This window comes from Pinus tabuliformis, chromosome 4_2 (genome assembly GCF_031772625.1).
Source record: "Pinus tabuliformis cultivar Carrire ecotype Pingquan chromosome 4_2, CPIR1, whole genome shotgun sequence".
Taxonomy (NCBI): Eukaryota; Viridiplantae; Streptophyta; class Pinopsida; order Pinales; family Pinaceae; genus Pinus; species Pinus tabuliformis.
This window is the reverse complement of record NC_142304.1, coordinates 592497590-592524213: the sequence shown is the minus strand read 5'-3', so window position 1 is coordinate 592524213 and position 26624 is coordinate 592497590. Positions and strand designations below refer to the sequence as shown.

Below are 26624 nucleotides of genomic sequence, written 5' to 3'. Positions count from 1 at the left end.
CACTAGTTCATTCTGGTCATCATAACGTTGTTCCCTCAAAGTCTCCATGCTTAGATGGAGATTGTTTAATTGTGTCGCAATGGAGTGCAAGGTGGTTGAGGCCTCTATGCAGCTCGAGGAGCGACCTAGGGACATGGTTGCCATAGCATTAGAGTGGCGACTCTCGGTTGACTCCGAGCCTGAACTGGGCACTATGGTGATCAGCTCCCCCTTTGCAAGCATGACCTCTCTGTCTCAGTATACATCCGACTCCTCCTCTGCCAGTTGCGCCACTGCGAGGACGAACCTAGCTGCCATTTGCAACCCACCACACAAGCCTAATATGGACCAAACACAAAAATACACTACTTAACTCCTTGGCGTCATGGTTCACTATATGCCTAGTGCAATTCCCGTAACCCTCCCCATTGTCTGTCGGTGAGTTGGGGGGTGAGCTACCAGTCTCTAAAGTGGACAAGCCGCTCTAGGGGAAAATCCATGACCCAAATTCTCCACCACATTGCCTCTCCAAAGGATCAGTCTCGTTCCTGAAGTAGGCCAGAGTGAGGTAGGGAAAGAAAAATCCCACCACCCACACTCTCCAACCCCAGGACTGTAATTCTCATCACGACAACTATTCCAATTCTCTCTTGAATCCCACGGCTAGCGTGCTTGCAGGTTCCAGTACCCTGCATACCCACCTGCACTGAACTCGTCCTGCACCATCGCCCCGAGCCTTCACCTGAGCAAGGATGCCAAAGTATGTGGATAATGGAGATATATCATAAAGGTCAGTTATCTAGTTTGAAAACCAGGTATGTACCCCCTTTCCCTCATGAAACCACCTTTGATTGTTGGAACATGTGTACCAATATTAACATGACAAGTGTCATGAGGACCTAGTAGTGCTCACATGGATACCATACAGGGAGCTAAGATGGCATGGATATGCCTTGAATGATGTGGAAAATCCATGTGGATTCCACATGGGAATTCCCTATTGATGTGAAATTATTTAATTGGTTAAACTTCAAAGGGGCATACCATTCATTCCAGGATTCCGACAACATTTATGTCACCAACAATCTATTTATGAGTTGAATGCGATGGTAAAAATTATTTTTACTTTCAATGAAGTTAGAAGAAGAGGATTTTTGTAACTCCATATTCATAATAGATGTTTTTATGTCAGGTTAAATTATATAGTAAAACCTCCCATATCTTGTGTTAGTACAAAGGGGTCGAAGAGACTATTACAAAGAGGTCAAGGACAAGAGAGTAGGTCAAAATCATTTTTGGTAGAGGGTTTCTCCCTTGAGGGATTGGGATGTAGGGTATGGGTCTTGTGATACTCTTGGTGCAATTACTTTTACAAACATGATTATTTTATATATTGTTTCACTGTTTGGTCATGGTGCCATGAATTGAGTGGACTGATTTATGTAAATAATTTTGTGATGAATAAATAGTTTATCCCTTTTGGGAATATTATGGTAAATGACATGTGAGTGATGTGATCTTCCTTGTTTTCCCAAGATTTTGTTAATTTTTTAATTCCAAGTGGTAGAACTTCTCAAATTCTCCCAAAATTCCTAAACAAAGATGGCCATAGGCGAAACATCATAATGGGAGAGAGAGATTTTGTTGTGTAGAAAGATAATCTTAGCTGGAGAGAAATGCTAAGTTGGGTAAAATATAAGCATAAGCACAAAGGGAGAGAAATGTGTTCTTATGAAAGAAAAATATTAAGATATGTTTAGTTGGAGAGAAATTCTAAATTGAAAAAAAGAAAAATATTTTTCCTATCTTGCAAAAAGAAAAACCTAGGGAAAAAGGAGAGAAAAAATTAAAAGCAAGATGCTGTTAAAAATATGTTGGAAAGAGAATTAATAAAAAAGACTAAGTGAAAACACTTGAGACAACTTTGGTTGTGGAGAAACCAAGAGGGAAGCAGGGAGCCTAAGCTTAGGGGGAGTTGCCGGTAGCGCAACTCATTGATTGGGAGGAACGTGCCTTTCCCCATATCATTCCCAATGGAATAGTTATTGGTCAAATAAGTTGATAATTGTTGAATCTTTTATTTAGTAGAGGATTATTTGACTTCTGCAAATATTTTAATATTTACGAAAGTATGCATGTGCTTACTAGTGAGTTGTTTTATAATATTTCCAAAAGTCCTTAAGAATAATATCAAATCTATTGAAGTATGGATGATTGTTCTCTATATATATTTAATATAATTTAGCAAGATTAATTTCCCGTACTAACAACTGAATGGTTGCAACATGGATGGAAAAGTATGCATAAATGAGTTAGATAGGAGATTACTAAAATCTAATGCATGGTAATATATGAATTGAGGAATGTATGGATAAACTAATAAATGTTGATTCATGTTGATAGTTTAGGAGTGCTAATGCATTTTGTTGAATTTCATTACCATGTATGTTTCCTTGTTATGCACAACAAATATAACTAAGTAGTGTTTTTTGTTCGTCTCTTAATGTGCATATACTATTTAGTGGGATAATGGGAATGGATGAGGATACAACCTTTCTACTATGATTGGCCAGATTGTAAACTGTAATAATAGAATAGTTAGATAAATAGAATACCCATGGAAGGAACTAGTATACCATGATCAACAACTAAATAGAATAGGAATCTATTCAAAATTATAAAGAGTTTAAGCTAGAGTTATATCAGGAAACATTATAATGAAATCCTAATAATTATGGTTGGAATTATAGTAATTGAAATTTGGGATAAGTGTTCTAATCCTTGTTTCCTGTAACTCACTTCGATTATCGAAACAAACACTTTACGAATCCAAAAGTAGGAAGCATATGAGTGCTAGAATATTTTAATTGAAGTGTAAATGGTTATGTTTTACCAGACAGTTTAAGGTCACAAAGGACTTGGTGCATTAGACCAAGTATAGATATAGTTTGAAGATGAAAGAAAACTAAGGAGTAATAGGTTCTATAGGTGGGAACTGGTTATACCAAAGCTATAAAGCCATAAAGAGAATGATCCATATATATAAGAACCAATTATAGGGAAATTTGTATGCCAAAAAAAAACCAGGTCAAAGGATAATCTCCATGGATTTGGTAGTGACCCGTCTCAATGTAAATGAAATCCTATAGGAAAAATATAAATCTTGTTCAAGGTTTGAACTTGCTCAACAAAGCCATACAAGGGACGAAAATTTATAATAAATATTATAGGGTAAAACCTTAATATTACCTTTTGTTAAGTGGAAGGATTAGTGATGTCGGTTCAAAGGACTCATTTTAGCTAATATGTAAAATAAAATATAATACTCCTAAAGGAGGAGATGTGCATACAATCATATCAAGATAAATATGATTATATAACAGAATATAAATCATTTTTATACATATGAACATAGTTGTACTGAGCGGATGGAAGTAACAGGTAGCATGTACATCATTCACAAAAGTTCCAGTATATCTATATTCTTTATCATCATACTTGAGGAAGAAAAGTACTAGGCAAACAAGTGGCAGGACAACAACTTAAAGGGTTGTATTCAATTCATTAATCAAGAGAATCTTTGAAAAATACGCTTAACAATTTAGGGATAGAAAACAATACTTACAAGAAATTTATATATGTGTGTGTGTAAATGTTGTTATAACAAAAATAGAGACTATGGTGAGATATTTCTCAACTAAGTCAAAAGTATATAATTGTTTAAAAATATAATTACAAATGGGTATTTGTTGGAAATAATACTGAGAGGGGGGGGTGAATCAGTATTATTAAGACAAATGTTCCTTTTTCAAAATGATATATGCTACTTCAGTTAATTGAACCCACGTATATACGCAACTATGCAGAAGAAAACCCACGTATATAATGCAAACTTTTTAATTTACTTTATCTTTTTGATGTTGATTGTTAATATGTGATTCAGAAGCAAATAACCAGTAACTAGAACCAATAAAATAGAGAAAAAAGACAATCGCACACAAGAACACAAGATGTAAGGTGGAAACCCAATGTGGGTGAAAACCACCTGCTGCAATTCGTCTCTATATTCTTTTTACAATTGTACTGGTGCAGTCCTTTACCAGTACGCAAGCTGCAACCTACATAGAGCTACAACCCTCTCTCTTTTTCCAGCTTCTCCTGGAAGGGAGCTACCACCCCCTTAGCTCTTGCACTAGCCAAGATACTAGTACGTAGGTTTTGGCCTACAGAAGGCTACAACCTTCTCTATCTTTCAGGGACCACGTTTCATAAATTTTCAGACTGGATCCACAAATAACATCAATCAAGAATTTCTGCATCAACCAATCACCTTTTCATCAATAAAAAATGAATCAACATAAACACTTCTCTGACTACTGTACCCAGATCACAGTTATAGTACCACACACCAAATCTGAACCCAGAACACTGCAGCAATAAACAGAAGCAGCAAGAATATAAATCAAGATATGTACGCTACTTCACTATTCATCAATCTGTGTGTATACGCTTTTGTACCACAACCAACCTGCGTATATTCTTCTTTCATTCACAAAAAAAGCGTGTATACGCACCTGCACTTAATTGAACCTGCGTACAGATCTATAAAGGATAATTCATTCTTTTAAAACATTCAGTCATTATTTAACCCAGATTATCAGATTTATAGATCAAGAGAGTGCCACATATAACATATCAAAATCGTACAGAGATACCAATGTTCAAGCCTTGAGATTTTGATCCATCAATAGTCCTTATCCTTCTTGTGCTCAGGTTCCTCCTTCATTCAGATCTAGATCTGCACCATAACCTAATCAACAGTATTCCAGATCTAGAACAATATCAGATATTCAATAAATCAGATGGTTTGTTGCCACATGATCTCCTTCCTCTTTTATAGTTTTAGGCCTTCCACAATACCACGGTCCAAAACCATAATAAACAATACCAAGGGCCCAATACCTGGGGTCAACACTTCTGACGAGATACCATGGTCCAAAACCATAGATTCAAATTCCAAGGACTAACAACCACGGACCAAAAAATACATGTACGCGCTTTTATGTGAGTGAAAGTGCATGTATACGCATACGTGACTTTTGAATGTCTAACCCGCGTGTATATGCGTCTTCGGCAAGGTGAACCTGCGTATACAAGATTTCCTTCATCCTGAGAGCCTGAACTGAGATCTGTCACCAAAGTGAGTTGCCATCAAGGACAACACCTGTACCATAATGCCACACTTGTGCCATAATTCCAACACATTCCTCAGTTTACCCATAAATTCAAAGATACCTAGGATGAACATTTAGGCCATCTATCAAACCACAAACATTTATGGGATATATCGCCTATAACAAGAAGAAAATCTAGGATGTAGCCATGATTTCATGCTGGAAAAATTTGAAAGGTAGGTCACATGAGGAGTCTAAGAGATCTCGTATAGGACCTATAAAAAATGAATAAAATAAACCTTATTGGATATAAGTAAGGTGTTAATACATTGATTACATATTAAAATATAGAAAAGGAAAAGTAAATACCTTTTAGGGGTCTGTGGATGACATTGGTCACTCTACACCTGCAACACAGTCAACATCACGAGGTTTGATTTACATATGAATGATTGCATTTAATACCTAAATAATAGATATTAGTAGAAACAAAAGTACAATAAGGTGGTCACCTGAAAAAGGGGTGCCACAGAATTCAATTGGATTCCCTAAGGAGTAGGGAAAAACATCATTTCATTTAGAAGTTAAATTGAAATGTAACATATGAGACACCACAATATATGGAACTGTGACAAAAATGATTAAACCATAAATAAAAAATATGATTAGGGTAATGCCTTGAAAACTATGATAAATGTTACACCCTGTCATTATGGTCATCAAAACAAATTTCACTCTTGGCTAGACACATAGGTTGAAGCCATAAATTAATAAACCCTTAACCAGATTGATAGTGTAATCCACAATAAAACTGAATGGGAACGTGGTACAAAATTGAAGGCACAATCTAGATCCATAAACCAATGCCATAATGGCTAAAATGGAGCCTTTAGTAAGGGTGTGAATAGAGACTATGAATTACTTGTAACAACCAATATGCATAACTAATATTTCCTTTAATCCCTATGCATAACTAATATTTCCTTTAATCCCTTTATTGCTCTTGCAGAGAACCTAAATGCAGAGGATATATTTAGATTACATCTCAATTATTAATATCAAATATAGGAATAAAAGGGGGTGTAAGGAAAAAAAGTTTTTATGTTACATAAGTACACATATAACTTTGTGAAAGCCCAAAATCAAACCAATGTAACTTTGTCATAAATTTTAGAAAATGATAAGGAAGCAAAGATGCAAAAGGGGTCTCAGCTCTATAATGCTAATCTTAACCATACTTGTAGCCTATAAACAAACAAATCCATAGTAACTAGTTAACCAACCAAAGTATTGGAATCCATAAATGGAAATGAAAATGATATAGAAAGAATAAATGATATGAAAACCTATACTCACCAAAACCAGCCACAAGAAAACTAAATCCCCTGATGAAAGAGATCCCTGGTGTGTAAGAACACAAAGGAAACAATTATATGTTCATTGAAACTCAATGAGAATAGGATTGAATCCGCTCACTTTCCACATAAGCAAAGCTTAGTGGAAGGAAGAAATTATAACAAATGGGAGGAAAAAAGACAAAGAAAGCATAGTAAAAAACCCTCGAATGCACACCTATGTTGGATCTCATAAAACAATCCTATCAGTTACACCTGACAAACATGTGATGGGGGCATGTGGTGCTAGGTGAGAGTGTAATGTGGAATGAAGACAATGGAAGAAAGACACTTATAAAATGTAACAAATTCGTGGACATCGACATAAATAAACCAAACAAGAGTAATATAATATATACATAAAATGTGACTTAATCAATGACATGAGGTTGTTAACCATAGCCTTTGTTATATTGGGTGTGTAAGAGCCCAAGTCTTATGATAGATGGGTGGACGAACATTACAATTATTTATATTTAGTCGATGGTAACGGGAATATATCTACATGAATTATATCAAATAAATTATATGTGATGGATAAAGTCATATAGTATGAATCAATTATCAAATCTGCAATGTCTCACATACATATATTATAGAGAGTTGGTTAAACATCACGGGTTGAACTGAAGAATCACCTTGTCCTAATAAGAGAAGATATACAACCTATAACAAAAAGAGAAAGGAAAAACCTATTATAGAAAAATTTTGAAGACATAATGTGTGCATGGGTGAAACCAAGACATGAAATTAACCGCTATAATCACTAAGTGGGGGGTACGAAGTGACTGACTATATATATATATATATATATATATATATATATATATATATATATATATATTAAGGGTATATTATCATTTTTCACAGTTTTTACATTTTTTTTTCCAATTTTTGGAAACCCTTATCATTAGGAGAACACTCAGGGTTGTAATTTATAACCAACATAGGGAAATTATGGTAGAGATGACCATATTCATGGTATCATTGGCATTAGAAAGGGATGTGCTCATAATCCAGGGTTTGCTTCTATATCTCATACTAATAATAAATATCAATGCATTCTAGAAGCGACATGGAAATATTCATGTATACATAAATATGGGCATAAGAAATGTACTTATCTTGCTTTGTTTCTTCTGTAGCTTTGGTGAAATCGCAAACGAAATTATTGATGCCAACTAGAGTTTCCTCATCCTATAATTCTCGTAGTAGTGTATACATCCTGATCCAGACTAATGTTGCAGTAAAATATTCCTTATCAAGCACAAAGCTCTCTATCCAAAAGAGGAGATACAATCCCGTTGAGTTAAAAAAATATGAACCATTTTCAAATAATCAAGTTTTGCCTTCAATGTTGGAAAATACTATGCTAAAGAAAACTTTGGCCCCCAATTCTAGCTTATTTTTTTCCTTGGGTTTCCATTTCAGCTGAATCTAGTGAGAGAGGTTTTTTTTTTAAGGCCATATGTTGAGAATTTTCATGATTAGTTTGTGATCCTGCATATATTGGATACATTTCCCAATGCATTTGTATTGAACTTCAATTTTAGGGTCTATTGTAGCTTTAAGAAGACAACTTCCTAACCTTTGTTTCCGATATTAGGTGATGAGATATTGGGGATTATGCTTATCCCCATTAGAGTTTTGACCAAATTGAGGTTGGTAGCAAAGCTTTCCCCAAACTTTTGAATCCTTCTACAATCATATTATAGGAAGGAGATATGCTCTCTCTACTAGCATTCACCATAAGAAGAACAATTGATGACCCACCAGAAACACAAGTATAGTGAAAACAATCTCCCCAAAATCATCTCATAATTTAAAATAAAATTATAAATTAATTTTTTTTTTTAAATTTTAGCAACATGAAATGTATAATAAAATAAGTTTTTCAATGTTTATCATAAATTGATACCTATCAACATTTACTAATTATTTATTTTATATGACTACACTATTTTTAATTAAAATAATATAAAAAATGAGAGGGCAAACTGCCATCTCTACCACTCCAGCTAAATAACCGTTGACATTCGAACTTTTGCAATATTAATTTTAATATGTGCACCGAACACTAGACTTACAATGACAAAGGTTGATGTATTGCATTGGGCTATGTAGCGATAGTGGTGGCGGCAACAATATATCAGCCCAAATTTTTGGTACGAACCATTTAAAACTAAAGTAAAACATTATAAACTGCATAAATTTTTTCTAAACTTTTTTTGTACGATGAAATTAATTCCCCAACATGGTTCTTATATGTCACTATCAGTGACATGTAATGTTGATTCGATTCAACTATTAACATATGCACTCTACCTAGGGATTTATTAATCTCGTTGTCTAATATGGATTAGACATAATAACTTCTCCACGTAAGATGTTGGTACAATATTGTCAAATTGGTTTCAGGTGGAAAGCCGATAATAGTGTTAGGTCCGAAGAGTAATGATGTTGCTCAATTTCTTAGTAAAATTATTAGTCCTTGCCTGTTTTATTAAACCTTATGCTTGTTAAGGCACTAATCTTTATTTTTAAAGCTTAAAGCATGTTTGAATAAAATGTATAACTTTTTATTTGTAAAATTGCTTATTATTAATTATTAAGAGCTCTCTAAACTTGTTCGTTTGTGTTAGTGTGAGGCACTTCTCTTTATTTCTAAATCATACTTGATTTTGCAGATTTACATAAATATTTTTTTGAAAAATGCAATTTGGGAGGACTTTTATCTTTATTTTGTAAAGAATTCATGAATTTGTTTTTTCCAATCATAAAAGCAATATGACATTCACAAGATGAATGAGGAATCACTACAACACAATTTTTGATGTCAATAAATCAAACAAATGTTAGGTCAAAGACAACGATACTTATCCGGATTTGCATGTGTTTTATATAAACAAGTGTAATATGAAGTGTTTCTTCTTAGCAGCCCTTTAGTGTCTGTCTTTTATGCAAAAGGTAGAGAACTTTTATGGGGTGAATGTAATCATATAACTTAGTTATATTAAATGCATGATTTAAGCACCACAACTTTGGTGATGGAGAATCAACTTGTTAAAAATATATTGGTACATGATAATATAGTTTTATGAAAAAAGGGTTGGAAAGAATTAACAATAAAATAATATTATGATTAATAAAATATGTTAATAGAAAAAGTGAAAAAAAGTATTATTATTAGAAAGAATAAACAATTAATAGAAAGCAAGCAAGGAATGATTATTGGTTAATACATATTTATTGTTAAAAAAAAGTATGATAATGAATAGAAAGAAAATATTAATTATGGAAAAATCCATATATTTAATTTTTCTTTTTGGAAAGTCGACAGGGTCTTGGATACACGGTGTCGGGTGCTCTGTAAAGACACTTTTTGATGTGAAGTCACAAGTTTAATTACTTTCCGATCAGGGTGATATATTGGACATGATGAAGATGTAGTCCTACCAAGCTTACAAAAAAAAACTTTTTGCAAAAGAAAATATTAATTATGGAAAATTCCATATATTTGAATTTTTTTTAGATAATTAATTTATGAGGACACTTGGTCATTAGAGGTTTTTTTTAAACAATTTTTAATTATGAAAATTGATTTTAAACCACATAAAATTAGTTATCCACCAATAAAAAATTAGAAATTCAAATTTTAAAAATTAAAAAAATAATTTTCAATTTCTGAGAAAAAAAAAAAAAGAAGAAGAAGAAGAAGAAGAAACAAAAGAAGAGAAAAAAAGAAGAAAAAAGAAAAAAGAAAAAAGGTTTAATATTTAATTTTACCGAAACTTTAATAAACTTTGGAAATAGTTTCTAAAAATTTGCAAATTAATGAAGAGTCAAAGCATTTTGACCCAAACTGATTAGAATATACTCTACTTTTGATAGGTATAACAAGATAAATGCTTCCAATTAAATTTTTAAATGTATAAGTACAGGTTCATAATTTTCTTACTTGTGTATATGATTACTAATTGCAAGGTATCCAAATTTGTGAGTGGTTATTTCGTATTTCCTTATCCACGGAGATATGGAAAGATATCAACATTGACACCCAATATGTGAAAAAGTGACAATATAATGCAACAATAAAATTTGTTATGATATGACTAGCTCAGATGGATTGATTAGACATGTGGAACTGCAAGGCACTAGAATTTACAGGATGAAACATGACATGGCAACCTTGAGTAACACCAATCACTAAGGGAAAAATAGGCACACAAGGATAGTTGGCACATTGCCTCGAGCTATGTAGCCCTGATAGTGGCGATGAAAATATGTTAGCCAAAAAATTTGGTATGAACGCATTTAAACATAAAGTGAACATTTTTTCATATTATTTTATTTTATTTATTTATTCATTTATTTTTCTTCTGAATTTTGTTGTACATTGAAAATATTGCTCCATCATGATCACTATATATATGTCACTTGCATGACAGTGACATAATAATAAAGTGTGCAAGCTTATAAATGAGTGAGCTTCATATTTGTAAACTTGTGAACATACAAGGTTCCTAGCAATGAAATTTTTAATTTAGTGTCTTAGGGGAGTTTGGTGTCCATTAAAGTTCCCTTAAACAATATTCTCAAAATAGCCTTCAAAAACTCTTTATTATGTTGGTTGACAACCTCAAATTCCATTTACATTTAAAAATTGTAGAATGTGTGAATACATTGAATACATAATTTCACATTTGTGAATTTTCCATCTAAAACTTTTTCATTGTTATGTCACTGCATAGTAGTGACATATATGATCTATGCATTAGTATTAGTTCAGCCGATACAGAATTTTCGCCCACACATTCCCACTAAGCTCTACATTGGTAGTTGGTGTGATTTATTCTCATTTATGAAACAATTAAAAGCGGATTGTACCCACTTATTCCTCACAACCTCATCTTTGCAGTTGCTCAATGTTCTTGATATTTTGTCATTAATGCTCACAAATGGTTCCAAATATTCATCTCCTTCGCTCTGTGGAATCCTTAACAATGCTTGGAGTAAGCCCATTTCTTTCATTAATATATTTATTGCATATTGTTGATTTCCTTTGTGTCATTCTCATGCAGAACTCTGATCATGTTAATGTTATAATAAACAATACATTACATCACATTTTCAGGCGATTATTCTGAATGCTAATACATGCTTCTTACAGTGTCGCGACAGGGTCTCCAAAGTGCTCTCCAAATTGGGAAATATTTTGAATCTTCATCAAATTCCTACACTTGACATTAATTCTAGAAATTAAATTATTAATGAAATAATTTTCTAATTTTGTTGTTTTTAGATATATAATGAGTCCATTGTGATTTTGTTTGGACTGTTCATGGTGTTTTATCATTTCTGAAACTATTTGTGGCGTGATGAACGACATATTTTTTGGACTAACAATGTCTGGTGCAATTTATTCTCATTTATGGAACAATTTAATGCTCAGCTCGAGTCCTTGAAACTATAATTTTTTGGGCCCTAGTTTGTCTTAACAATGACGATTATCGCCTCACCAGAGAGGAGATCCTGAAAGAAGAAGCCTTTGGTGAGTGAAACCAGTATCTTGCTGCCCAAGAAGCACTGGGATGGAAAACATGGTGTGCATGAAATATTCAAAGGTGCCTCCTTCTCTGGCGTCATGTTCAATTTGTCGACTACAGTGGTGGGAGTAGGGATTATGTCTCTCCCTGCTACTATGAAGGTCTTGGGATTGACATTTAGGATTTTTCTCATTATCTTCATTCTCATGTTGAAGGATGCTTTAATTGACATTGTTTTATGGTTTAACGGAGCTGGGGAAATTGACATTCTCTTTAGGTTTCTAGCTTCGATTGACATTCTCCCCTAATTCAAGAAATTATGTTAGTTTTTTCTGAAATGGTTTTCTTTTATCAAGATAAAGCTAACACGTCGGGGTTTAACATTACCTATAACCATTATTACTATTTAATTTGAATGTCTTTTACTAATTAGTCGCTAGTGGGAACATAAATATCTATGATGTTAATGTTGTCCAAGATTTTCCCATGACCCCAATCAATATTGCTTAGACTGGCACACATCATAAGTAATAGAATGCCATTTGGTCGACTAAAATGTGGTGGTACTTTATTAGCTACTCACCTCCACCATTGTCATATTACTTTCCTGTATTCATTGACCTTGCAAGCCATCGCTGGTCATTTACGGCTATTCTCATTCGAGTAAATTGGATTTTGGGGTGTTGTTTTCATTCATGTAAATTGGATTCTTTTGGGGAATCTTTTGAACTTCCAAAATGTTCCAGTTGATATCGCAAACTACATTATGATACCAGGTTTTGTGTATGTAGAGAATTATGGATTACAAAGTGTCGGGAAACCTTCATTTTCGACTTTAGGAAATTGAGGGCTTTGAGTTCCAAGCATAAATATATTCTATTTGAGCTATTGGGATTTAAGCCTTCATGTTTTGAAGAATCCCATCCCCAAAATGCTTCCTCTCTATGTAAAATTGATTGGGTTACATTGTGATTCTATGGTATTGGTGCAAAACTCACAGGAAATGCCCATCCGTAATGAGCATAGAATATTTTTGAACCCTGTTATTAACCATCCCAAAATAGAAGAGTACTATGGACAGGTAGGTTATAGGAAAATGCTTAATCCTCCGATTTCCTAGAATAACACTTCAACCTAGATGTTACCCCATGACACCTGTGTTCATTGGACAAGATCTTTGCAACACATCATATGACCTATCAGAGTTAAAAGCTTACGTAGAAATATTGTAGATTGCATTCTAATGATTGTAATTTAAACACAAGGTAGTCGTATATTCTATAGTGACCTCTGTCGACTGCCATTTATTTCTTACCTACATTCACCAACTCCTATTGACTTTCTACCTACTATCACCAACAATCTATAATGTGCTTGCATTGTCATGATTATTTCTAACACCTCCCCTTAATCACCACCTACATGTTAACTTGCTTGTTGGTCTATGTCTCAGCTAGGCTTACAAACATGACTCAAATATTGCAATTTGACTTTGTTTGCTACAATATATTGATGAAACATTTTCTTGAACTTGTTTCTCCAAACTTATTTCTTCTTCTTCTTACTCTAGATCATGAACATCAGATACTTCTCCTTATTAAAATTAGGATGATGCCAATTCATTTCAACTCCTTTTCAACATGTTCACTTCCATCACTGAGAGAATTTTAGTATTGTTCAATTAACTCATTCATGTTGTTTTCAACAGAGTCCAAGTCTTGATTGTAGATAGACATTACAATTGAGATATATTCTTCTTTTTATGTTGCTTCTTCCTAGATGCTACCATTACCTACACACTCATAAACATTAGTGAGATTTACAAAATCATAATTTGAGTGCTTTTCATATTTGTCTTCTTCTGCCAAAGCTTCGTATTCAATTTCATCTGGCTCATCAAATTGATCTTCAACCACTAGTAGTAAAAAATGATGAAATTAATGACTAGGTGACTAAAAACGTAAGTCACTATAGCTTTTCCAAGTGAAATACTACCAAAAATGAGAAATCTTAAGTGACCCAACTAAAAACGACTAACATAAATGACTAATTTAGTCCCAGGTTAAAATATATGACTAGATAATAAGTAATACAACTAAAAATGACTAATGTGAATGACTAATTTAGTCTAGGAAAAAAATATGACTACCTAATAAGAACTACAATAATATAAATCAATCATTTATGTTAGTCATTTTAATTATGTCACTTCAACAATCTAAACTTACAAATGATAGGGGATTCAAAGGTTATTATAGATTGGCTGAAAGGTTATACTTGCTTAAACACTTCTTTATTGGATTAGTGGATAATTAGATTTATGGAGTTTATTATAATCTTCAGAGTTATATCCTTTTATCGCATTCACAGGGAATTATATTTAAAGGCTGATAGATTATCCAAAATGGGAGTGAGCTTATAGCTGGGTAAAATACATTATGAAAAATAACTAGAAGGAGAAGTGTTGGTTAATTAGTAGAGGACACATTTACTTTAGTAATGAGAAAATTCTAAAGAATTATAAAAACTATAACCATACATTGAGATTTCACTCACCTTTAACAACAAATAGATCAACAAATCTAACCTTAAATGAAGAAGTAGCCATAAATAATATTAAAATACTTTATCACAAGATCAAAATACCAAATAGTAGAACAAATTCAAATCCAATACTCTTCACTTATCTTAATTACCCAAATTCAATGAAATGTGGAGGACATATATGTGTATATATGTATAAATAAAAAATATATATGTACATATATATATATATATATATATATATATATATATATATATATATATATATATATATATATATATATATATATATATATATATATATATATATATATTATCCATAAACACCTTGTAAATTTGAAACTCATTCTCTTGTTCATCCATAAACACCTTGCAACTTTGAACTTTCTATCTTGGTCAGAAAGTCATGTCTATAAAGCTTTATTTTTGTTTTCCTGCGATTCATGTTTACAAGGATTTTAAGCCAAGTTCTTCACAATGGCAGGACTAGGTGTTTTTTTGGGATTTTATTTTCTTCTATATACAAAGTTTTTTCCTCGTTTATCTAGAAAAGAAAATCAAAGATATCACACATCCTTTTCATAACTTTTTAAAAATAGTGTAATGCGGGGAAGGCAAGGGTTTGCGTTAATTGATGGAAGAGGCCTACACTACAAGGGAATTTTTTGGCTGAGTTTGTAGAAGGTTTGTTGAAAGCTTCATTCTCATTGAAAGGCGATGCTGGATCTTTATTTGCATCTGGCAGATCTAGATCAGAAATTGGACAAAATGTGATGCAATTGGCTTCGCCTTTGTAGTCTCTATTTTATACACCAGCAACTGTAAATGATTTTATAAAAAAAAATTCTTTTTTGAAGAAACATTTATTTATTATAAACCTGGAAGGTTTGCAAATTTTGTGATGTTTCTAGGCTAAGCCAATGTCCAATAAGAGTGATATCATGGTGCAACAAAAACAAGTTCCCTAATTAATTGAACTATAAGAGCATAATGATTTAGAGGAAAACCTAAGGGTTCCCCAACATGTATTGTGTGAAAATAATAATAATGGGATCTAACGAAAGCCCCGTAGCAGAGAAGTTCATTCAAGGTACAAGTAGGGGATTTCAGTGTCGACACCCAATTCTGTTAGAAGATTCAGGATTCCTAACATTAGTTGTAATTATGCTGATATGTGTTTCTCTACGGGGTTGTGGTGGGAAAGCACTAATCACCCCAACCAATACATGATCTCCCTGCATATGGAACTTTGACTAGTCTCAATGTTCATGGATACCATGGATGTCTGGATTTCATCTTTAAGGTTTTTGTGAGGCACTCAAGTAGTTTGCACTAGTGTATTTATTGTGGACATATCTATGTTCAACACCTTCATTTTCTAAGGTTACATTCTGGTTGGTAGAGATTCTTATAGTTTCCATCTCACCAATCACCTAAAGACTTTGATGCTTCAAATGGATCATTTGCTTTCAATAGTTTCCTTAGTTGCTGGACACCCCCTTCACTAGGAATCTTATCTTGAACCTCCACTTTACTCTTATTTATATCTATATCAGAAGTTTTAACTGGAAGTCTGAAAGCCTTCTTGTCTTGCCCTAGAGAGATGATAACACCCTCATCTTCATCACTTCAAAAAAGGTTCTTATCATCGGTCGACTTTTTGACAACTCTTTTTTCCTCAATATCCTACTTAACTTTTGTTGTCTACGTACAAATAACATTATGCTTTCTATTGTGAAACATATAAGGCTTAGGCATTCTCCTTGGGAGATCATGATTCTCTCTTAGTGACCCTCCTTGTTTCTTTACAAAATTATCTACAGAAGATATTTCATAGTTCAATCATTACTAGTTGTTCTATCTGTGCCAACTTTGGAAAATTTTTGTAATTCTTTTATCCCTTGCATTCGATTTTCAATATCTTTACCCTTACCAATAAATGTTTGATCCTTTTGAGTATACAATTCCTCTTTAGCATCAGACACCACTTTACAAAACTCTGGTGAATATTGTGTTGTTAGATTATGATTACCTTGTTTGTTTCTATTTCCCCTTGGAACACTGCCTATACTTTTCTCAGATTGGTTGTGTTTTTAAGCCTCTTCATTTTCCTTAGATGTTGCAACTCTTCTATCCAAATCTAATTCTGTAAGATCACTTCTATTCCATTCTTGCAATATTTTAATAGTTCTCGCTTGCTGCTCTTCCAACTTATGCAAATAATTTGTTCTTGCCAAAAACTACTTCCAGTTGTTCCATCTTTAAACACCCTCCAGGATGGTAGGAGAACCAACTCTAATACCACTGTAGTGACCTAGGGTAATTTTTCCATCGCAGGGTTTCCTTTTTAGACTATGGTTTCTAATAGAAATACCACAAAATTTATTCCTTCATACATTAACAATTATTTTCTTCATATAAATTAACCATAGTAGAAAGGTACCATTAAGATAGCAATCAATAGTAGGAGCTTCCACAAATCCACATTAGTTGGACTGACTATCCAATAACCAAATTATACATAGTCCAATAATATTATCGCTCAATCAAACCAGATCTGACTACTTGTGCAATTTAACTAAGTGTTGTAACAATTAATTTACCCTACTTTCCTACAAAACTTGGACTATATCTATTAACTTGTTGGGAAAAGAGGATAGTCAACTCACTATCTAGAGTATAATTTCAGCCCTAAGGCCCTATAGCCTTGTGACCCTTAACCGTGAGACCCTAAACCCTATGGCTTCTACAACTCAACGACCCTCCATTCCATAGCCTTAGAATGCATTCCCTCTATCTATAGCTAGTGTTCCCATTCTTGTAACAGTCTGATTTTCACTTTTTTCCTTAGCTGCCTGGAACGATGTTCTTTTGAGATAAGTTGTAGTCCTAGGAGGCTGAATCTCCTAATAATGCCAAATCCAAATCATTGTCTTAGAGACCATTGAATTTTGCTCAGGAATTCCTCTGAATTTTCCTCAGAAATTCGAGTGAGATTGCTTAGGATTTCCACTAAATTGCCTAAGGATGTCCTTCAACAAGATCTAGGTCAGATTCCCTTAGTTGAATAGGAAGCATCTCAATGAGCCAAATAAATCAGTATTCTCCAAGAGTTGTTGTGCCAGAATAAAGTAAGATCTTTAATTCTTAAGCCAAACTAGACTACTCGAATGATTTGTGCCAGAATAAGAGAAATGGTGACTAGGTGGGGTGGGATCACCTCCACCAAAACTAGTCAAAGAAGAGAAAGGGGTCTTAAAACCCTTAGAGCTCAGGCTCAAAGAAAAAAAGAGCCAAAATAATCCAAATCAATGATAAAAATGATTTTACTCTTTTGTATTTATAAATTTCCTTGTGGGGGTTTTCTCCTCCTTAATTATTTGAGAGGGGTTCATGTCAACCCCAATTTTGGGCTTCCTTCTCAGCTGCTCCAATACTTTACCCCATGCTTCCCAAACATTGGGTAATTGAGGTTTTCCCCTTTATCAAATACTATAGTCTACGGGGATTGATAGGCTACTTTGTCCCTTGGGAAATTAATCCATAGGGGACATTATAAAGACACGTCCTCATGCAAAATGGTTTATTTGGTAGATTTGATCTACTTATTTTGGTTGTTTATGTAGATGACCCAATACTTATAAGTTATTTAGAGAAGATAATTGCAAGGTGCAAAGCTAAGGTGACACAAGAATTTGAAATGGATATTGAGTTGATGTAACATTTCTCAAGTCTAGATGTGTGGTAGAGTATTGGTGAGGTTTTCCTTGGGTTGGGAAAATACACAGTTGAGACCCTTAAAAGTTTCCAAATGATAGATTGTAAACCCATGACCACTACTATCATACTGAATTTGAAGTTTCATGTTGACTTGGATTCAAATTTTGCAGAGTTTTTAGTGTATAGACAATTCATTGGATCCTTGACGTATCTAGTCAAGACCAGACTTTATATATGTTTTGTAGTGAATACCTTGAGATAGTTAATGGTTGGGCCGAGATAGATTTACCAAATAGCTACAAAACATGTGCTCCAATATTTGAAAGGCACAATACATTGTAGTCTAAGATATGTAAGAGATAGTGAGTTAATGCTGCATGGATTCATTAATTATGATAGGGCAAGAGATGCATGTGACAAGAAGAGTTCTTCAAGGTGTTGCTTCATTTTGGGTTTAAGAGTGATTTCCTAGTTTAGCAGGAAGTATGATTTAGTGGCATTGTGTACAACACACATTCATCGCAGCTAGCACTACTAGTTGTGAAGCCATCTAACTTTGCAAGTTGATTGCATAATTAACATGCAAGATGTTGGAGCCTATTGTGGTCTACTATGTCAACTAGAGTAGCATCAAACTCTAAGAATCTAGTATTCCATGACTGCTCCAAGCATATTGACATCAGATACCATTTTCTCAATGACTGGGTTCAGAAGGGAGAAATTTCTCTAGAGTATATTTGGACAGATCAACAAGTTGCAAATTTCTTAACTAGACCCTTGGCAAAGGGAAAGTTCAAATCATTTAGGGAGAGACTTCAATTGGTGAAGAACACTTTCCTTGGAAAGAGATAGTGTTAGAGTGTATCTTGAATAGTATTCTATAGCGTAGGCACATGTGTAGCATTCTTAGGCACACTTGTGAACACATCAAGACACTTCAGTTACAAAAATTCAAACTGTACATTGAGAGAGGAGTTCTTCTCTTCTAGATTCAATAGTATGGTACATTAGAATATGTAGAAGTAACTATTGTTTTATTTCCAACAATCTATCCTCAACAACTTGCATGTGCTAGATAATTTTCATATCTTAGTTCAATTTTATTCTAGCAGTTTTCTATTTTTTACTTAAGTCTAAGTTTAGTTAGGTAAGGCATATGCAGTCCAGTGATAGGGCACAAATACCGAGGATATCTTTCTCTTGCTAGAACACACTAATTAAATACTATCACTCATGCAGAGACAAGAGTACAAATCTCAAGACTGTAGCAGATCTAGGATTTAGATATAGCCTTGTAAACCCTAGCAAGACCACCTTTCTGTTATATAAGGAGGCATGCATATTGATTTTATAATTCATTCAATTCAACAGTGAGCAGTGAATTAGTTTGTCACTTCTTTCTGTAGCATATTTGAGTTCATAATTAATGAGAAAGCAATAATAGGTTTTTATAGTCCATCTACTAAGTTTTTGTTATATATTTTCTACAATATGTGTTTATAGATTATAGCATCATTAGAGATGCAATTTTGAGTGGCTTTCAATTTTCAGCTATCTAGTCTTTTTTAGGAATTATTTTAATGTAGAGTCTGTTTACCATCATCTAGAAAATCTAATAGTCTCCCACTTTTAGAAATCATGGTTGAGTGAACCAACAACTAGGTAGAGGCATATTTCTAAAAATGTTTGGAGGGACCATCTAGAGGCCAAATTTGTTTCAGAGAAAGGAAGAGTAGTTGAAGAAAATTTTGAGCAATCAATACAAGAAATTTTGGCTGGAATTGAAGTGAGGCCAACAAATGAAAGGGATAGATACTAGATTCAAATGGGAATTGCCTCCAATAGAGAACTACTTATGCAATAGTCATAGAGGAAACACATGTTGGATTACAGGGGGTATTCAAGACTCGTATGGCATGCTGCTTCTGTTTCCTAGAGGGAAATACTTTAGGAGGAGAGATACAGAGAAACATTCACATAAGACTTGAGATGAAGATTCACCACTAAAGCTATTTGTCTATTTTTCTTAGTCCTTTTGGTACTCCTATTATTCATCTTCTAAACTATTTTTCTTCTTTAGATTCTAGTCAGCTATAATTACAGTATGCCTTATGCACATGCACATGCTTGGCATTTTATGGCTTTGCCCCCTTGCCATTTCATATTTGTGTTATTTAAAAATATAGGTTGGAGAGTAATGGATTTTATTGTGTACAAGATTTTGATAAATTCATGCTACTGTCAATATAATGAAGATATTATTCCTTACCCAGTTTCATGTGTGGTTTTTCCTCTGTGTAATATGATTAAATTGTTGGATTCTATTCTTGCAATGCCAAAAAATTTTCATTTCTGTAACCTATAAGTGAATGGGACTTCCACCCTCTCATAATTTTCTATGTCAGTGTATCTTCTTCAACATATTTTATACCTTCATACTTGATATTTCATGTCTTTTAGTTTGGGAGAAAGGTGCTTGATGTGTAGGGGATTTTGTGTGTTTATGCTCTCTACTTACTGTCTCTGATTTAATCGGTAGATTCCTTCAAAAAATTCCATTTCCCTATTGATTATTTCAACTCCTTCCTAGACCCATGATCATGAGTAACTTGACTCCATAACCCAATGGTTTTCCCACCAATCCATTGAGTTTAGTCCTCCATATTTTCTCTCCCATATCCTCTCATTATTCAGCCATCAACCATTTTATTTTTCAATGAGCTCATTAAAGAATTAGTGTGTATGTGCTTCAATTCCAAATTTGGTATAGAAAAGAGTTGTTATTGTGGTCACATATCCCCTTTGGCTAGAGGATTCTTCATACTTCCACTAGATGCCCTAGCATTGTTTCCTACAAAGGGAACAACTCATAAGACAACATCTAAGTTGGCATTTTTTTTCTCTAACAAGAACTGGTAGATATGTTTAAAATTTAAACTTTATATTAAGAAAAAATGTTGCAACAACTACTCGCAGCAGAGTTGCATAAGGAGGTCTGATTGCCTATAGCTGTAGATAAAATAGGGCTTGAACCCTACCAAAAAGTGTCCAATTCAAGAAAATTTACATACAAAATTTCAAGGAAGAACTCAATGGTGTAAATTCTACAAAAAATCCCTAAAATCCTTACTTTCCTAAAAAACATAAAGAACTAACTCAGGATGGGGTTGCTTCCTGTTTCATCTACTGCTTCTTTATTTTTTGTCCTATATCTGCACATTCAAGTCTGACTCGTACTTCATGAGAGGTACTAAGTGCCCCTTTTGATTTGACATTTCAAGAGAAGACACAACTCTAAATGATAGTACTAGCTCTAAAGGTATGATATTGTGGTAAGCTCGGCAAGGAAGTAAAGAAGAACCTTTTGGTTTATCTTTGGCATCTTTTCTTTGTGCTAGCAAGATCACACATGTAAAGGGATATTATCTTATGTTCAAATTTTTAGCCCTGGGAAGAGAAGCATTGCGAGTTACAAAAAGGAGTATTGATTGAGTGTCTGGCCCTCACTTGGTGAGTTGTCTTGGTCAAGGTATGGAAGTATTCCTTGAGAATTATATAAGAGAGAAGTTTTGGGTTTTCTCCTAGGCTATCAGAGGAGAAATTTCGAATGCATAATTCCTTGTTAAGCTCTATGATATATTTATATAGGATCAAACCAAACTATTCTCTGTGTGTATAGTGAATTGAATATCTTTTGATAAATGCTACTTATAGTAACTTACAACTACACTTTGACTAAGTGACTATGCTATCAGGGTGTTTTTAGGCCATCAAATCACTCAGGAGTATCTAGCCTACATCTACACCCACTTTGGGGGTTTTGAACATGGTTCTTTGTATTAATACAAGCCTATTCACCTTCCTATTTGTGGGTAGACCTCACACCTGTGGGCTTAAATGATTTTAAAATTGACTTTCAAAAATGAAAATGAATTTCTATTTCTATAAGTTTGATAAAAATTAATTGATTTATAGGATGCCAATCTTGCTTTAGAGATCATAAGTATGCAGATTCGTAGCACAATGCGATAGCATGCATTTCTTTTCTGGATCCTCAAAACTACAAGCTCTGATGAAGAGGCAAGACCTTATCTAGATTCTGACCATTATTTTTGTCTTTAAATTCAGATTATTAATTTTTTTTTGCATGCTTCCATGTTTGGTCTAATAGTCAGATGGAAAATTTTGTATACTTCCTCATCAAACTGAGCTTGATGCAATACGTGATGATAAAGCCCCCCCATCAATGTTTGTTGTTGCTACAGTCTACTCTGCTTGATGCACTTTGGAAAAGAATCCCCTTTCGAGTAATGTACTTAAAATCCATTCAAACTACTCTGAAACAGATCTCAAGTAAGTTCTATGAACAATCAACTTTGGTTTCTTATTTCCTTTAGTGTTTATTATTGATTGAAAGAAAATAAGTGTAGAAAAAACTAGACCTCCTTGACATCGACATGGAACAAGATGTATAAATTTGGGCCACTAGGTATTTATTATTAAGAAATTGAATTGATGTCTCAAAAGGCTTCATGTATAGTCTTTACATGATCTCCCTACTTCAAATCGGATAACATGGTGCTCGCTGCTCCTGAAATATTAATGGTTCACATCCTATACATTTGAGCAACTATTATATGTTTAATGATGCATGTGAATTATGACATTGTGGTGACGTAACTTAGTTCTGTGAAAGAATTATCATTGTGTTAGAGCATTTCTGATTTGGCATAGAGTTGGAGCATCATCGGTTTGGCATGGTTTGTGAGCCACTTAATTGATTTCTATGTCATTTTTTGTATAATTGTTCTAGCGTTTCTTGTACCAGAGTTGATGTATGTCCTCACTACACATAAAAACTTGCTGGTAGTAAAAAAAAGAGTTCTATTGGAACGCAGGTTAATGGTGGTATACCAATTTCTATGTTAAAGTGGTTTCCATAGACACCTGTTGTAGTCCAATAATGTGTTACCCCAACACATAGTGTATTACTACAGCACGTGGAAGTAGACGACTGTTTCACATTTTAAGCAGGGGAATAAAATATGATTACAAAAATATTAATTATGTTAACATTCATGAATGTGCCTCAAGAGGCCTATGCATCTGTCTTTAATGTCAAACCTGAGTCGAACGTTACACTAGACAAAGGTAGTTGGGAGGTTGATCAAAACAACACATGCTAGAGTAGATAAAAAATTAGCTTATACATGTCAGAATGAGGTCATACAAGACATAGACATATTATTTTAGTCAAGGGGAAAACCCATGGATGAAACTCTCCACAATCCCATTGCAAGATGAAGCTGATGGAAAATATTGCAGGGTTAGGTAAGACGTTAATGAATAACTTTTGTGAGGTGTGAAAAGGTTGACCAAGACTTTATATGAGAAAAAATAGATCACGCCAATCTAGGAACTGGCCATATGTAGAGTTTAGGTAAGTGAGGAATATCTTATAATCCTTGAGGTAATGCAGATGGTGTTTCTGCATAAGACATATTTAGCCATTGCTGAAGACCTCTGAATGGAGTTCTTTATGTCAAAATGATGAAGAGGCATAAATAGGCCTCACATTTCTGAGACTGGATCCTTTTGTCTCTTGTAAGATATCTCTTATTTTTAAGCTATGAACTTAGTATCAAAACACACTTCTTGATAGGCCTTTAGTAGGACTAGGAGCCATGTTGTAATTACAGGTTGATAAGTGGGGAGAATTTTTAATCCTCCTCTTTGGTATCAATGTGTCTAGCTTTGGTTTCCAGAGAGTGATTGCAGCTAGAAGATCTTAGATTTTGCTAGGAGGAGCCCTCATTGGAGTGGAAGATCCTTCAAACAGGATATTATTGACATGTATCCTTGTGTGTGTATTATTCTTCCAATGTGAATAAAACTTTTTTCCATTGCCACAAACATGATCCCTTGTGACCAGTTTACATGTTGATACCCTTATAGCATATGTTTGTTGGAGGATGCATGAGTTTCATGACATACGGGCTAGAGGTGCACATTGTCTCTCAAAATTTTGTATCTCTTAAATTAGCGAGGTTCTTTTCTAGTCCAAATAAATAATTCCCAACAAGATTTACACCATTATCTACCTGTTGTACGTTTAAACATTTACCATTGGGATATCCCCCTCATAGAAGATATTGCCAGTATTTGTCAAAAACATAAAGAGTATGTTGAACATCTACAACCTTAAGGAAATACAACCTACTTAATAAGGTGGAATGAATTGTCTCTAAACCCTAATGACTAGGGTTTTTTCAAATTAGTTATTTTAGGTTACATCTATGAATATTTTGCACATGTTTCTCAATTTTCCACAGTAACAGGGAACACTAAGTATTGTATCCATGGAGCTCTTTTCTATGGGAAAAAGTCGTAACCTTTTACTAGATATAGAAGTGAAGAGCACATTCTACAAATGCATGTTTCAACATTTCAAAAGATAAAAACAAAACAACCCTAAGGCATAAATCCAATGCTTCCTATATGCTTTATCATAGATCCATGGATTACAAACAATCTTCATTATATTCTATCAAAAAACACTCCAAAGAGAGTATTTGTACCTTCACTAAATCTAAACTTATAACAGAGCTGTATATTTTCACATATATCCTCAACACAAGACTCATAGCTATGAAAAATGCTATCTTGGATCTTAGAACTGCACCAAACAACTTAATAATTTTAAAGAGTATTTAAAATATACAATTTGCTCTCTTCATTGATGCACATTGCTTCCTGTGAAATTACTTTAATGGTCAATTATGTTTCTTTCGTTGTCATAAGATTACAATAATATTGTAATGTAGATTTGGGAAATTGGAAAAATAAGATCCTTAGAGGTACTCTTACCGGGTAGGAGAATCTAATTGGTTTAGAAGATAACATTTATTTGCTTTAATATTGCCAGAGTACTAAGATTGGTTGCAAAAATTCTTGCACTCTGCAGGTATGTTGCAGTTGGAAATGAGCCTTTCCTAAAGACATGTAATGGCACATCTAAATTTTACTCTTCTCGTGCTTCGAAATATTTTGCAAGCTCTCAACAAGGTAGGTTTAGGATACCAGATCAAATTGATTGTGCCCCTCAATGCAGATGTGTACAAATCCTTAGAAACCAACTCAGTGTCATCAACTAGGGATTTTAGGACAAAAGTCCGTGATCTCATGATACATATTATTCAGTTTTTAAATGGAAATGAAGCACCTTTTAGTGTCAATATCTAGTCATTGATGAGTTTATATGATAACCAATATTTCCCTTTAGAATTTTCCTTCTTTGATGGTACCAACCAACCAGTAATTGATGGGACAACACAATATTGCAATGTGTTTGATGCAAATCTTGATACTTTGATTTGGGCCTTGAAGAAAGCAAGCTTCCCTAATATGCCCATTATTGTGGGAGAAGTGGGTTGGTCCATTGATGGTGATAAAAATGTGAATCTCATGTATGCACAGAGGTTCAATCAGATCCTTCTAAAACAAGTGATGAGTGGAAAAGGAGCTCTAATGCAGAGTGGAGCTATCAAAGTATATTTGTTTAGCCTTCTTGATGAAGGTGCTAAGAGCATAGAACCCGGTAAATTTGAAAGACATTGGGGCATTTTCTAGTATGATGGACAACCCAAATATCCACTCGATATTTCAGGTCTAGGTCAATAGAATATAGCATTGATTGGTGAAAGTGGTGTGAAATACCTACCTGAAAGGTGGTGTGTCCTTAATTCAAAAGCTCCAGACCTGACCCTATTTCATTTCTTACAAAGGAATGAAATACTTACTTCAAGTCATTGCATAAGCTTTCACAAAGAAACTTCTTGATCCCTTCTCCATGATTTGCATGTACAATTCCCAAGGCATATGGGGCTCCACCCTTAGAAAAGGGACTTCCACCTCCACTATCACTATTGTAAGGAAGATAAGCAACCATCAAAGAACATCCTTGTTGAAGATGACCCCTATTACACATTGTTACAGACACCACAGGTTGTAGCTTTGCTTTCTGAGTCTTACAATCCAAATGTTAGGTATGGAGCAACTATAGTAGTGGGTGTTTCTTGTGCTGGTACAGGATTGAGTGAAGCCATTTCACTATTAAAGCCTCTGACATTAGATGTAGTTGATTTTGTTTATCAAGGAGCTCTAATAGCAATGGCTATGGTTCTTGTTCAGACAAATGAATCACGTGAATCACGTGTAGGTAACTTTAGGTATGTTGTCCCTTGGACTTTACAATGGCTTAGGAGTAC

The 26624-nt window shown here is 33.9% G+C and overlaps 1 pseudogene; it reads left to right on the top strand.

The window, feature by feature from the left end:
• Positions 1 to 364: 364 nt before the first annotated feature.
• Positions 365 to 26196, top strand: LOC149170688 (glucan endo-1,3-beta-glucosidase 5 pseudogene; annotated as a pseudogene).
• The last annotated feature ends 428 nt before the right edge of the window (positions 26197 to 26624 follow it).